Source organism: Bos grunniens, chromosome X (assembly GCF_055505025.1).
Source record: "Bos grunniens cultivar Pamir isolate PY7600 chromosome X, Bosgru_T2T1.0, whole genome shotgun sequence".
Classification (NCBI taxonomy): domain Eukaryota; kingdom Metazoa; phylum Chordata; class Mammalia; order Artiodactyla; family Bovidae; genus Bos; species Bos grunniens.
Window position 1 is genome coordinate 131610405 of NC_141194.1, and position 14385 is coordinate 131624789.

Consider the following 14385-nt stretch of genomic DNA (forward strand, 5'->3'; position numbering starts at 1 on the left):
AATTCTCTCTCTTCCTCTTACCTTTGCTTTAGTTCTATTGCTCTTTTTTAGTTTAATAACAAAAATTATAAAAATATGCATTTTAATGATAAAATGGTAATTTAGCAGGAAGCAGAACAATGGTGTCTTGCAGTGGATCTTTAAATTCAATTTTTCACTAAATTAATTTCATGAGGTGTGCTGTTCTATCTAAAGCTAGACAGTATAGGTATTCATGTAGATTCATAAACCGTATCCCATTAACTCCAAATAAAAGATACAAACCTATTTTTTCTATAGAGACAGAGAAAGGAGTAGGGTAAGAGAGAAAAGTACTTTATTAATCCTAACAAAATCAGATACCTATTTGAAACTGGGAAAGGAGAAATATGTATAATGTGTGTTTGTGTATATGTATTTCAAAAGGAATACATTAATGAAGCAGCTATTTCTTCTTTAGAATGACAGATATCTTTGCTCTCAAAAAGAAAAACAATAGGGTCTTCTCTGGTGGTCCAGTGGTTAAGGGTCTGCCTCCCAATGCAGGGGATGAGGGTCTGATCCCTGGTTGGGAAACTAAGATCTCGCATCCCACGGGGAAAGTAAGAGAGCCCACGCACTCTGGAGCCCCTGTGCTACCACTGGAGAGAATTCTGCGTGCTGCAATGAAAGATCCTGCATGTCACAGCTAAGAGCTGACACAGCCCAGAGTAAATAAATTTATGAAGAAGAAATGATACAGGAAGAGTTTGGATTAGATGACCTGTCAAGTCGGCGTTGTCCAATTCTGCGCTACCGGCCTTCCTGTTGGCCATTGTCTGAAGGGTTTTGTCGCGTCTTCCGCTCCTCCTGGACTCAGGTTGTAACCACAATTGCCCGACTCCTTAGCTCTGTCGTGTCCTCCTCGTCTATCCCCCTTGGGGTCCCAGTCGTATTCCGTTCATAAAATTCTTTAAATGGTCTGCGGAGACGCCTGCAAAAAAAGAAATAAAGTACATGTGTCAAAACATTAACTTGCCGTAGTCGGCAGGATTCGAACCTGCGCGGGGAGACCCCAATGGATTTCCAGTCCATCGCCTTAACCGCTCGGCCACGACTACTCCTGGTGATTGGTTATGGCAGTGAGACCTATGTAGAGCTGGCACACAAGTGTCTAGTAACAGGTCAAAAGTTTTCTCAAGTGGATGCCATTTTCCTGTAAGGAGGCTTAAGAAGGGGAGCAAAGAAGCAAATCATCCACATATTACAACAAAAGAAGGAAGCTCCCGGGGACTTTATATCAACCAGATCAGCCTTCAGGATTTGCAAGAAATAAAGACTTCGTAAAAGCCTGAGGGCCGAGAAGAGCTACTCCACGTTCAAAGTAATGCTCACAATTCTCCAAGCCAGGCTTCAGCAATACGTGAACCGTGAACTTCCAGATAATTCCGACATTTGTATTATCTTGGTATTGGTATCTGTTCTTTAGTTTGAGGTTTTCTGGTTTCTTGGTTATCAGTGACTTTTTTAAATTAAATTCTTACATTGTAAATATTTTATTATGAGATTCTGGATCTTATTTACATCTTTTCTTCTGGTAGGTCTACTCTGGCATCATGCTGGTGGGGGAAGTGGTCACCACTTCATTACTACTGTGTGGAAATAGAAGTGCAGGTTCTCCACTAAGCCTCCAGTGATACTCTGGGGAAGTAGAGGGGAACCCTGTTACTGCTTGTTGACTTAGAAATTGAAGCTGCCTTCTAGGGCTTTGCTGATACTGACAGAGGGAGGGGCACGTGATTTCTGCTCACCCTGTGGCCTCCACTAACATTGACTGGGGATAAAAGATCCATACGGCCTTCTTCTACCCACTAGGCTCCCACTTAGTCTTTGCTCATGGGAATGAGGGTAAGGCCCTAGAAGTTGACGCTCCCTTCTAGGGCTTTGCTGATACCACCCTGGCTGATAGAGAGGGAGGGGCACCTGACTTTTGCTCACCATGTGGCCTCCACTAACAGTGGCTGAGAGAAGATCCATTTGGCCTTCTCCTACCCACTAGGTTCCCTACTTAGTCTTTGCTCATTGGAATGAGAGTAAGGCCCATGTTTTTCCTATATTGTTTGGCTGGAATAAAATGTTTATTATCTAAAATTTTTCTGAATTGCTGTTTGCCCCTTTCTTGGTCTTTTGACTAGAGAGAGCAGGCTTTCTTGAAACTAGTTTTGTCTGTGCTCTTTGGTTTCTCTGGGTTGCTGGCTTCCTCAATACCTAGTCCAAGATAAATGAAGAACACCCAGGAAATTCATCACTTTGTTATTCCTTGGATCCCAAAGTCCTTAGCCAGTCTGCCTTTTTTTTCTCCACCTTTCAGAGTGCTTGTGTTAGTTTTATATAAAATAGGTTTTTAGCTGTACTTATTGGGAAAACTAGGAGAAGTGCATCTCTTTATCTTGTGCTAGAACCAGAAGCTCAGATATACTTTTTATTATTCTAATTTACCGTTTAAAGATGTTTTTCTAGAATTCGATGTATCAGCCGACAGACCCACCCCACTCATCATGTTCATAACCATCATTGAAATTATATATTTTAACCATGGTACCTCTCAGCCTTCTTTCATCCCTTGGATCATTTAGTTGACTTTCAGTAGATAATCTTCAAGTCCATGGTGACTTCTTTGAATATCCCGATGGTATTTCCCATATTTCTCAACTCTGATACCTGTTCTTACTTCCAACTCTGAACTTAGTCATTTTAGAAACTGCCCAGATGTTTTCTTTAATGAAAAGAAAAATTAAGCTGAATCCTCACTTCATTCAAAACCATGCTCAAATGTCGGCTCTTCAGACTGGCTTTTCATGACCATTCTCTGTACAGTTACTCTGCTTTCTTTTCTTCATATCACTTATCACTATTTAACCTTTTATAATCATGTGTTTGTTCATTGTCCCCATCCCTCTAATATAAAGACTTTATTAGGATAAGGCCTGTGTTTTATTCACTGTTGTATTCCCAATGCTCAGAAAAGTCCCTGGCACATAGCAGTCTCTAAGTAAATATTTTACTGATTGAATGAATAAATATGTCACAAGGGATTTGGGTGAAAGAGGGAGAAGAGAATGGACAGTTCAGGGCACCTGATCGAAAAAATTTTAACTTATATAGGACAGTAGCCTCCAGATTAGACATACATGGACCAAACTTAGATAAAAATGTGTGAGGGGCAGAAAATTACTTTTTCTCTTTTGGGTTCTTTTCTCTCTCTCATGTAAACCACATTTCTTGTTCTATGAAAATACTTTAGCATAGGAGCAAAACCTTTTTAAATATGGCAGTTATAGCCCTCTGATGGCAAGGTTGAAGACTCCTGACCAGAAATTTCCACATTTTGCTTAGAAGATGGAAGCAAGTGACAGTTCGGCCAGCTGCAGTGCATCAGAACTCATGTGGTCCGTGGAAGAACTGTATTCATTCCAAATGCAGGTCTTTCAGTGAAGCGCAAGACCTTGAGTTGAATCCAGTTTTTACAGGTGAGTAGTTAAAATGCATAGAAGAAAGCAGTGAGGTCATCCATCCGGAGCAGTCAGGACCTCATCATATTTCTACTCACCCTATGACTTTTGTTGCAGCTGCCTATGGAGCCCCACATGGGCTGGGATCTCTTTGCTTGTCACAGCAAAGGAAGGGATACAGCTTCTTCTCTAAGATATCACTCCACCTTGGAAGAAGATTACAAAGCAGTGTGATATTTTTTATTTCATCTCTTAGTTTGATGTCTCTATAAGCCACTCAGGTGTCAGGTGCCATGGATGGAAAAAAACCTGTTTTACACCCTCCCAGAATGTTTATAAAAATATGTCCATTCCTAATCTATATTCAGAATAGTAGTATATATTATACTATAATAAAATATTCAGTTCAGTTCAGTCGTTCAGTTGTGTCCAACTCTTTGTGACCCCATGAACTGCAGCACGCCAGGCCTCCCTGTCCATCACCAACTCCCGGAATTCACTCAGACTCACGTCCATCGAGTCGGTGATGCCATCCAGCCATCTCAGCCTCTGTCGTCCCCTTCTCCTCCTGCCCCCAATCCCTCCCAGCATGAGAGTCTTTTCCAATGAGTCAACACTTCGCATGAGGTGGCCAAAGTACTGGAGTTTCAGCTTTAGCATCATTCCTTCCAAAGAACACCCAGGACTGATCTCCTTCAAAATGGACTGGTTGGATCTCCTTGCAGGCCAAGGAACTCTCAAGAGTCTTCTCCAAAACCACAGTTCAAAAGCATCAATTCTTCGGCGCTCAGCTTTCTTCACAGTCCAACTCTCACATCCATACATGACCACTGGAAAAACCATAGCCTTGACTAGACAGACCTTTGTTGGCAAAGTAGTGTCTCTGCTTTTGAATATGCTATCTAGGTTGGTCATAACTTTCCTTCCAGGGAGTAAGCGTCTTTTAATTTCATGGCTGCAATCACCATCTGCAGTGATTTTGGAGCCCAAAAAAATAAAGTCTGACACTGTTTCCACTGTTTCCCCATCTATTTCCCATGAAGTGATGGGACCAGATGCCATGATCTTAGTTTTTTGAATGTTGAGCTTTAAGGAAACTTTTCCCCTCTCCTCTTTCACTTTCATCATGAGGCTTTTTAGTTCCTCTTCACTTTCTGCCATAAGGGTGCTGTCATCTGCATATCTGAGGTTATTGATATTTCTCCCGGCAATCTTGATTCCAGCTTGTGCTTCTTCCAGCCCAATATTTCTCATAAAATAAAATATTAGGGCTATGCTAAAACAAAAAAAGTGGAAAATTAACATCTTAATGTCCTTTCAAATATAGTAGCCTTCTAGGGAAACACAATTCAGGTTTGAGAATGTTAGTCATATACAACACTTGTCCTGGATAATTGATATCACCTGAGCTATAAAACTTCAGAGCCACCCAGCCCTTCCCAGAAATATTTCCTCCAGAAATTATACTTTTCCTTGAACAGGCAAAGCTTTTACTCAAATGAGCTGTCTCCAGCAAGCTTTCCATCAAATTCTTTGCCATTGGTGCAGTTGCCTTAATTTTACTTAAGCACTTGCTGGCTGATTTGAGTCCAGAAAGACAAAGTGTATCTTATGGGACAGAATTCAAGCTTGGGAGGAAAAAGAAAAGCAGCTGCCTTCTTTTTGACCTCCCTGCCATTTTCTCACTACTAGTGGTGATGAGGAGATGAGAGCCAAGATGGCCCTCGTTTCTATCTTGATAAACCTGCTTTGGTGACTTGCTTACTTGCAGCATGTGAATGACCTCCATAAAAATAAGTTCATTGAAAGAACGATCTCCTGGCAATTCAAAATTTGGTCTAATGATTTACTCCCGCAAAATTACATTTCACATGGTTGGACCGAATTTTGCCTTTATTTTGTCTACTGACTCAAATTGGGGAGCTAACATAACGGGGGGTAATGTTTTGCTTTGTTTTTATTCTAATAAAATATCACCCTTTAATTGTAGGTAGTGGATAGTGGAATGAATAATGAAGAAATTTGTTTTCCTTGTACAACTGTGCTTATGAGAAAAAAATCTCTCACATACGAAAAATAATTTTAACTGTGCAGATTTTTTGGCTGAATTTCAGTCAACATGAGTAAGATAATAGCCTTATGCATCCATCCACCCATCTGTTCAGTTCATTTGTTCAATATTTATGGAACACCTACTCTACCAGGCATTGATGATACAGCCACGAAAAAGATAGAGAAGTGAATCTTCTACTCCGTGGGCCCTTGATGGTGGCCTACTCCTTGAAACCCTCTTTCCTCTGAAGTGCATCCCCACTGTATTTACTCTGTTTCCCAAAAAGTTGGTGAGCTCCTCCAAGGCGGAAATTCTATCTTGTGTTTTCTATGATGCTAGACATTCGACAAATACTTGATAGACTAGATTTAACAAAAGTTTTTGAAGATGTAGGTGACGAACATTTCAGAGCTAGTCATAGGATGTTAGATTTAGAAGGGGCCGTAAAGATAATCTATCCATAGATCTCCAGAGGGTAGTTGTATAGATACCTTTAGGGTTGCTTCCAGGGAATGGGGACGGCCCAGCAGAGGGATGGTGGTACTGTTATGACCTTCAATGTACATCAAGCATAAGATTTGCACTTTCAACCCTTTTACATGGAAAACATTTCTGTAAGATTTTATATGAACAAAGATATGGCTGCTTAAAAAAAAATTCAAGACTACTAATTGGTCCAACACCTCTTACAGATCTTTTAGATAGGCCTGGACTGGAATGGGTGAATTTAACTCAGATGATCATTATATATACTACTGTGGGCAGGAACCCCTTAGAAGAAATGGAGTAGCCATCATAGTCAACAAAAGAGTCTGAAATGCAGTTCTTGGATACAATCTCAAAAACAACAGAATGATCTCTCTTCATTTCCAAGGCAAACCATTCAATATCACGGTAATCCACGGCTATGCCCCGACAAGTAACACTGAAGAAGCTGAAGGTGAACAGTTCATGAAGACGTACGAGACCTTTTAGAACTAACACCCAAAAGATGTCATTTTCATTGTAGGGGACTGGAATGCAAAAGTAGGAAGTCAAGAAATATCTGGAGTAAGAGGCAAATTTGGCCTTGGATTATGGAATGAAGCAGGGCAAAGGCTAATAGAGTTTTGCCAAGAGAACACAGTGGTCATAGCAAACACCCTCTTGCAACAACACAAGAGAAGACTCTACACATGGACATCACCAGATGGTCAACACCGAAATCAGATTGATTATATTCTTTGCAGCCAAAGATGGAGAAGCTCTATACAGTCAGCAAAAACAAGACTGAGACCTGACTGTGGCTCAGATCATGAACTCCTTATTGCCAAATTCCGACTTAAATTGAAGAAACTGGGGAAAACCAGTAGACCATTCAGGTATGACCTAAATCAAATCCTTTACAATTATACAGTGAAAGTGAGAAATAGATGTAAGGGACTAGATCTGATAGACAGAGTGCCTGAAGAACGATGGACGGAGGTTCATGACATTGTACAGGAGACAAGGATCAAGACCATCCCTGAGAAAAAGAAATGCAAAAAAGCAAAATGGTTGTTTGAGGAGGCCTTACAAATAGCTGGGAAAAGAAGAGAAGCCAAAAGCAAAGGAGAAAAGGAAAGATACACCCATTTGAATGCAGAGTTCCAAAGAATAGCAAGGAGAGATAAGAAAGCCTTCCTCAGTGATCAATGCAAAGAAATAGAGGAAAACAATAGAATAGGAAAGACTAGAGATCTCTTCAAGAAAATTAGAAATACCAAGGGATCATTTCATGCAAAGATGGGCTCAATAAAGGAGAGAAACAGTATGGACGTAACAGAAGCAGAAGATATTAAGAAGAGGTGGCAAGAATACACAGAAGGACTATACAAAAAAGATCTTCAAGACCCAGATAATCACGATAGTGTGAACACTGACCTAGAGCCAGACATCCTGGAATGTGAAGTCAAGTGGGCCTTAGAAAGCATCACTACAAACAAAGCTAGTGGAGGCTATGGAATTCCAGTTGAGCTATTTCAAATCCTGAAAGATGATGCTGTGAAAGGGCTGCACTCAGTATGCCAACAAATATGGAAAACTCAGCAGTGGCCGTTTCATTCCAATCCCTAAGAAAGGCAATGGCAAAGAATGCTCAAACTACCACACAATTGCACTCATCTCACACACTAGTAAAGTTATGCTCAAAATTCTCCAAGCCAGGCTTCAGCAATACATGAACCGTGAATATCCAGATGGTCAATCTGGTTACAAAAAAGGCAGAGGAACCAGAGATCAAATTGCCAACATCTACTGGATCATCCAAAAAGCAAGGGTTTTCCAGAAATATATCTATTTCTGCCTTATTGGCTATGCCAAAGCCTTTGACTGTGTGGATCACAATAAACTGTGGGAATTTCTGAAAGAGATGGGAATACCAGACCACCTGACCTGCCTCTTGAGAAACCTGTATGTAAGTCAGGAAGCAACAGTTAGAACATGACATGGAACAACAGATTGGTTCCAAATAGGAAAAGGAGTACGTCAAGGCTGTATATTATCACCCTGTGTATTTAACTTATATGCAAAGCGCATCATGAGAAATGCTGGGCTGGATGAAGCACAAGCTGGAATCAAGATTGCCGGGAGAAATACCAATAACCTCAGATATGCAAATGACTCCACCCTTATGGCAGAAAGCGAAGAAAAACTAAAGAGCCTCTTGATGAAAGTGAAAGAGGAGAGTGAAAAAGTTGGCTTAAAGCTCAACATTCAGAAAACTAAGATCATGGCATCTGGTCTTAGTTTTGGCATCACTTCATGGGAAATAGATGGGGAAACAGTGGAAACAGTGTCAGACTATTTTGGGGGGCTCCAAAATCACTGCAGATAGTGATTGAAGCCATGAAATTAAAAGACACTTACTCCTTGGAAGGAAAGTTACGACCAACCTAGACAGTGTATTGAAAAGCAGAGACATTACTTTGTCAACAAAAGTCCATCTAGTCAAGGCTTTGGTTTTTCCAGTAGTCATGTATGGATGTGAGAGTTGGAGTATAAAGAAAGCTGAGCTCGGAAGAATTGATGCTTTTCAACTGTGGTGTTTGAGAAGACTCTTGAGCATCCCTGGCCTGTAAGGAGATGCAACCAGTCCATCATAAAGGAGATCATTCCTGGGCGTTCATTGGAAGGACTGAGGTTGAAGGTGAAACTGCAATATTTTGGCTACCTGATGCAAATACTGACTCATTTGAAAAGACCCTGATGTTGGGAAAGATTGAAGGCAGGAGGAGAAGGGGACAACAGAGGATGAGATGGTTGGATGGCATCACTGAGTCAATGGACATGAGTCTGGATAAACTGCGGGAGTTGGTGATGGACAGGGAGGCCTGGCGTGCTGTGGTTCATGCGGTCGCAAAGAGTTGGACATGACTGAGCCACTAAAGTGAACTGACTGAAGAAGGTTAGGTGGGCTTCCCGGGTGCTCAGATGGTAAAGAGTTTGCCTGCAGTGCAGGAGACCTGGGTTCGCTCCCTGGGTTTGGAAGAACCCCTGTAGAAGGAAATGGCATCCTGCTCCAGTATTCTTGCCTGGAGAATTCCATGGACAGAGGAGCCTGGTGGGCTAAAGTTCATGGGGTCACAAAACGTCAGACAGGACTGAACAACCAAGTGTGTGTGCACACACACACACACACAGACATGAAGCTTAGGTAATTTTCTCACGGTCATATATATAATTATTAATACTCTTAGAGCTTAAACCTGAATATTTGGATTTAAAATCTGAGATTCTCTCTGTGACATTTTTTTTTTAATTTTTTTTTAAACTTTAAAATACTGTATTAGTTTTGTCAAATATCGAAATGAATCCGCCACAGGTATACATGTGTTCCCCATCCTGAACCCTCCTCCCTCCTCCCTCCCCATACCATCCCTCTGGGTCATCCTAGTGCACCAGCCCCAAGCATCCAGTATCATGCATCGAACCTGGACTGGCAACTCGTTTCTTACATGATATTATACATGTTTCAATGCCATTCTCCCAAATCTTCCCACCCTCTCCCTCTCCCACAGAGTCCATAAGACTGTTCTATACATCAGTGTCTCTTTTGCTGTCTCGTACACAGGGTTATTGTTACCATCTTTCTAAATTCCATATATATGCGTTAGTATACTGTATTGGTGTTTTTCTTTCTGGCTTACTTCACTCTGTATAATAGACTTCAGTTTTATCCACCTCATTAGAACTGATTCAAATGTATTCTTTTTAATGGCTGAGTAATACTCCATTGTGTATATGTACCACAGCTTTCTTATCCATTCATCTGCTGACGGACATCTAGGTTGCTTCCATGTCCTGGCTATTATAAACAGTGCTGCGATGAACATTGGGGTACACGTGTCTCTTTCCCTTCCGGTTTCCTCAGTGTGTATGCCCAGCAGTGGGATTGCTGGATCATAAGGCAGTTCTATTTCCAGTTTTTTAAGGAATCACCACACTGTTCTCCATAGTGGCTGTACTAGTTTGCATTCCCACCAACAGTGTAAGAGGGTTCCCTTTTCTCCACACCCTCTCCAGCATTTATTGCTTGTAGACTTTTGGATCGCAGCCATTCTGACTGGTGTGAAATGGTACCTCATAGTGGTTTTGATTTGCGTTTCTCTGATAATGAGTGATGTTGAGCATCTTTTCATGTGTTTGTACTAGTTCACAACTGTTGCTTGACCAACACACTGCTTGACACATAGACATCATAACTGAAAGAAGGAATGTTCACATCTGCTTTGATAGCCCTTCATCTCTCCTTGGACATATCTGTGCCCTTAGCAAGGTGACTGTCATACAGTAAGTGCTTAATGGTGGTCGTTGTACTGGTGGTAGTTCTTCATGATTGATTGTTTCATCTTTCCAGATTAATGCACTCTAATCCTTTTCACCTATTCTCATAGTCTTCCCTCTCCCATCCCTTCAAACAGCTTTGTTGCTCATATTCTCTGTCTGCAGTCCTTGGGATGAACTGGATATGGGAATTGGGACATACATAGGAAGTTCTAACCATAGCTACCTCTTAAATGCATACATGTTTAATTATGAAACACTTAACAGTTGTCTGTTGTCAAGTTTCAGAAAACAAAATTGTTGTTTAGTCGCTAAGTCGTGTCCGACTCTTTGTGACCCCATGCACTGCAGCACGCCAGGCTCCCCTGTCCTTCACTATCTCCTGGAGTTTGCTCAAATTCATGTCCGTTGAGTCAGCGATGCTATCTAACCATCTAATCCTCTGCTGCTCTTGTCTCCTTTTGCCTTCAGTCTTTCCCAGCATTGGGGTCTTTTCTTGGAAAAATAAAAAAAAAATGACCACAAAACACGACTTGTACTAAAAATGCTTTTGAGAGTTTAGTTAGGGCTTTTGTTTGTTTCAGATTATAAGTACTGTTGCCCCATCTTTTGCCTTCTCGCTGGATCTGTACACCTGCACATTCTGTGCTAGTACTTGCTGGGCCAGCTTCCCTAGTTTCGTGGGTTTCATTGCTTCCCCCACCTTTGCTTCCCCTTTTGCCTGCTCGCTCTCTTTTTCAGCTGGATGTCTTCTTTCCCAAATCAGAAATATTACTGACAAAGATTTTGAGCTCTCCTCAAAGGGAGAGGACTTAGGATTGCCATTTTTCACATCTTGCTGACAGATCCTTTAGGTTCAGTTTGATCAGAATGTTTCCTCTCTGACCGATTTTAAGAGAGCTTTGTGGAGGGTCTCCTGCCACCAGCCTCTGCTGCTATTGCCAGTGCAGTGGGACGGAGTGGATTGGCTTTGTGGCTAGACAGAGTTGGGTGTTGTTTGTTTTTCCGGTTTATTCTTGCTTTTGGATGCTGTTACCTCTTTCTTATTAGCACCCTGCTGCTGCTGCTAAGTCACTTTAGTCGTGTCCGACTCTGTGTGACCACATAGATGGCAGCCCACCAGGCTCCCCCGTCCCTGTGATTTTTCCAGGCAAGAACACTAAGGTGGGTTGCCATTTCCTTCTCCAATGCATGAAAGTGAAAAGTGAAAGTGAAGTTGATCAGTCCTGTCGAACTCTTAGTGACCCCATGGACTGCAGCCCACCAGGCTCCTCCGTCCGTGGGATTTTCCAGGCAAGAGTACTGGAGTGGGGTGCCATTGCCGTCTCCAAGTGATAGAGAAAAAAGCATTATAACAAGATCTTAGAATTCAAGGTTAGTACTTCAGTCTCCATTTGGTAAAAAAAAAAAAAAAAGGACCCCCAACTTTAAAAGTTCATGCTAGGTTTGAAATATTTAATTTAAGGCTATTCTCACAGTTTTCTTTTGCCTCCCACTTTTTTTGCCTTATGAATGACTTTGTTATAGTGAGTGACAAGTATATCCTATCCTTGCTGATCATTTTTAAGAGGATGGATTTTCATAGAGCAGTGCGTCTCTAGTGGTATAGATGTTTATCTTATGTATTGAGAGTTTATAATTCAATATTTTCAGGTTTTCATTTTTAGTTGAAGACATTGATAAATAGAACTATGACTTTTATATTCATAAGATCTTCTATCTATACTTAATTATCATTGCTGTGAAGTTATCAGTTTTATAGCCCAGTGGTTCAGAGAAATCTAGATCAGTTTCATCATTTCCAGATAGAGAATAGCCAAGATATTTTTAGAAAATATTTGTAACTGAGGTTATTAGATGATTTGAATGCATGAGACTTAGTTAAAAACTTGGGTAGTTTATCAGACTGAAAACTGATTTTCTACCCTAGAATCATGGTGCACCTGAAGTTTAGGATGTGTGTGTGTGTGTGTGCATGCGTGTGCTCATCCATGCATGCGTGTGTGTTTAAGTGTGTGTGTGTGTAGGGAGATTTCTTATAGGAATTGGTTTACACAGTTGTGGGAGTGGCTAACCAAGCCTGAAATCCATAGGGCAGGCAGTGATAAAGGGAAGATCACCAGATCACCTGCAGGCTCAGACTCCACAGACACAGGCCAAGGCTGTTGTCCACAGGCAAAATGTCTTAGTCTTTTGGAGAAAACTCAGCCTTGCTTTGAGGACCTCTCAATTGAATCAGTCAGGTCCATTCAGATTATCTGGATAATCTCCCTTAAAGTCAATGGTTTAGGGCCTTTAATTACATCTGCAATATATTTTTTTTTTTTAACAGCAGCACATAAATTAGTTTTTAAATAATCAGGGGCTGTAATCCAGCTGAGTGGACATATTGCAATCACGCTGTATGTTATCACATGAACTGTTTTTCTATGTGGTCTCCCTTTTTTTCTTTGTATTTAGGTAAATTTGTAGGTGCGTTCCAGTGGTTACCTTTAGACTATTACTTTTTATAATAACTATTCTCCCTCTACTGCCTTGGTTATCTGATTTAACCTTTATTTGATATCCTTCTATATCTACATATTCCGTATGTAACAATAAAATAGATCTAATCTTTAAAGGGATAATTTAAAGAGAAAAATCCATAAATAAAAGGAGACCTGGATCTTCACACTGATATGGCTCATCATGTACCTGGGAAAACTGACCCAGTTAACAACAAGAAAAATCCCACTGTAGCTATTATACATTAAAGGTAAAGAAATAATCCTCAGAGCCTCTTGGCAAAAAGTGAAGTAACTTAAGATGAATAAAAGTCAGCTTAGCATCAAACTTCTCTAAAGCCATGTGGAAAGCAAGACCAAAACACAGCAGCATTTTCAAGAAATGCAAAGAAATACAATATGAACCAAGGATTTTACATCTGGCCAACCTGTCCTTCTGGAGGAGGAAAATGGCACCTCACTCCAGTATTCTTGCCTGGAAAATTCCATGGACAGAGAAGCCTGGTGGGCTACAGTCCATAGGGTTGTAAAGAGTCAGACACGACTGAGCACACGCACAAGCTGTCCTTCAATTACCAGTTACAATTTAATCAGCATTTCTATGGGAATTTTAAACTATAATTCAATCATCATTTCCATGATGATATCTTCAATTACTTTCCTGAATTTAGTCAACTTATTTTACATCTCTCTGTTTTTATGTCCACTTGATACATATTGATTTTTTGCATATCAATTACACCTCGATAAAGCTGTTAAAATATTTTAAATAAATATACTTTAAAAATAAAATAGTTAAAAAATTTTATTGGAGTATAGTTGATTTACAATGTTGTGTTAGTTTCTGCTGTAGAGCAAAGTGAATCAGTTATATATATACATAATATCCCCTCTTTTTGAGATTCCCTTTCCATATAGGTCATTACAGAGTATTGAGCAGAGTTCCCTGGGCTATACAGTAGGTCCTTACTAGTTATCTATTTTAGTTATCTATTTTATATATCAGTTCAGTTCAGTCGCTCAGTCGTGTCCGACTCTTTGAGACCCCATGAATTGCAGCACGCCAGGCCTCCCTGTCCATCACCAACTCCTGGAGTTCACTCAGACTCATGTCCATCGAGTAGGTGATGCCATCCAGCCATCTCATCCTCTGTCATCTCCTTCTCCTCCTGCCCCCAATCCCTCCCAGCATCAGAGTCTTTTCCAATGAGTCAACTCTTCACATAAGGTGGCCAAAGTACTGGAGTTTCAGCTTTAGCATCATTCCTTCCAAAGAACACCCAGGGCTGATCTCCTTTAGAATGGACTGGTTGGATCTCCTTGCAGTCCAAGGGACTCTCAAGAGTCTTCTCCAACACCACAGTTCAAAAGCATCAATTCTTCGGTGCTCAGCTTTCTCCACAGTCCAACTCTCACATCCATACATGACCACTGGAAAAACCATAGCCTTGACTAGACAGACCTTTGTTGGCAAAGTAATGTCTCTGCTTTTCAATATGCTATCTAGGTTGGTCATAACTTTCCTTCCCAGGAGTAAGCATCTTTTAATTTCATG

General features: G+C 40.8%; 1 non-coding gene across 1 annotated transcript; it reads right to left on the bottom strand.

The window, feature by feature from the left end:
* Positions 1-997: 997 nt before the first annotated feature.
* On the bottom strand, positions 998-1079 carry TRNAS-GGA (transfer RNA serine (anticodon GGA)). The gene has a single exon. It is a non-coding gene; the product is annotated as a tRNA-Ser (tRNA).
* Between the last annotated feature and the right edge of the window lie 13306 nt (positions 1080-14385).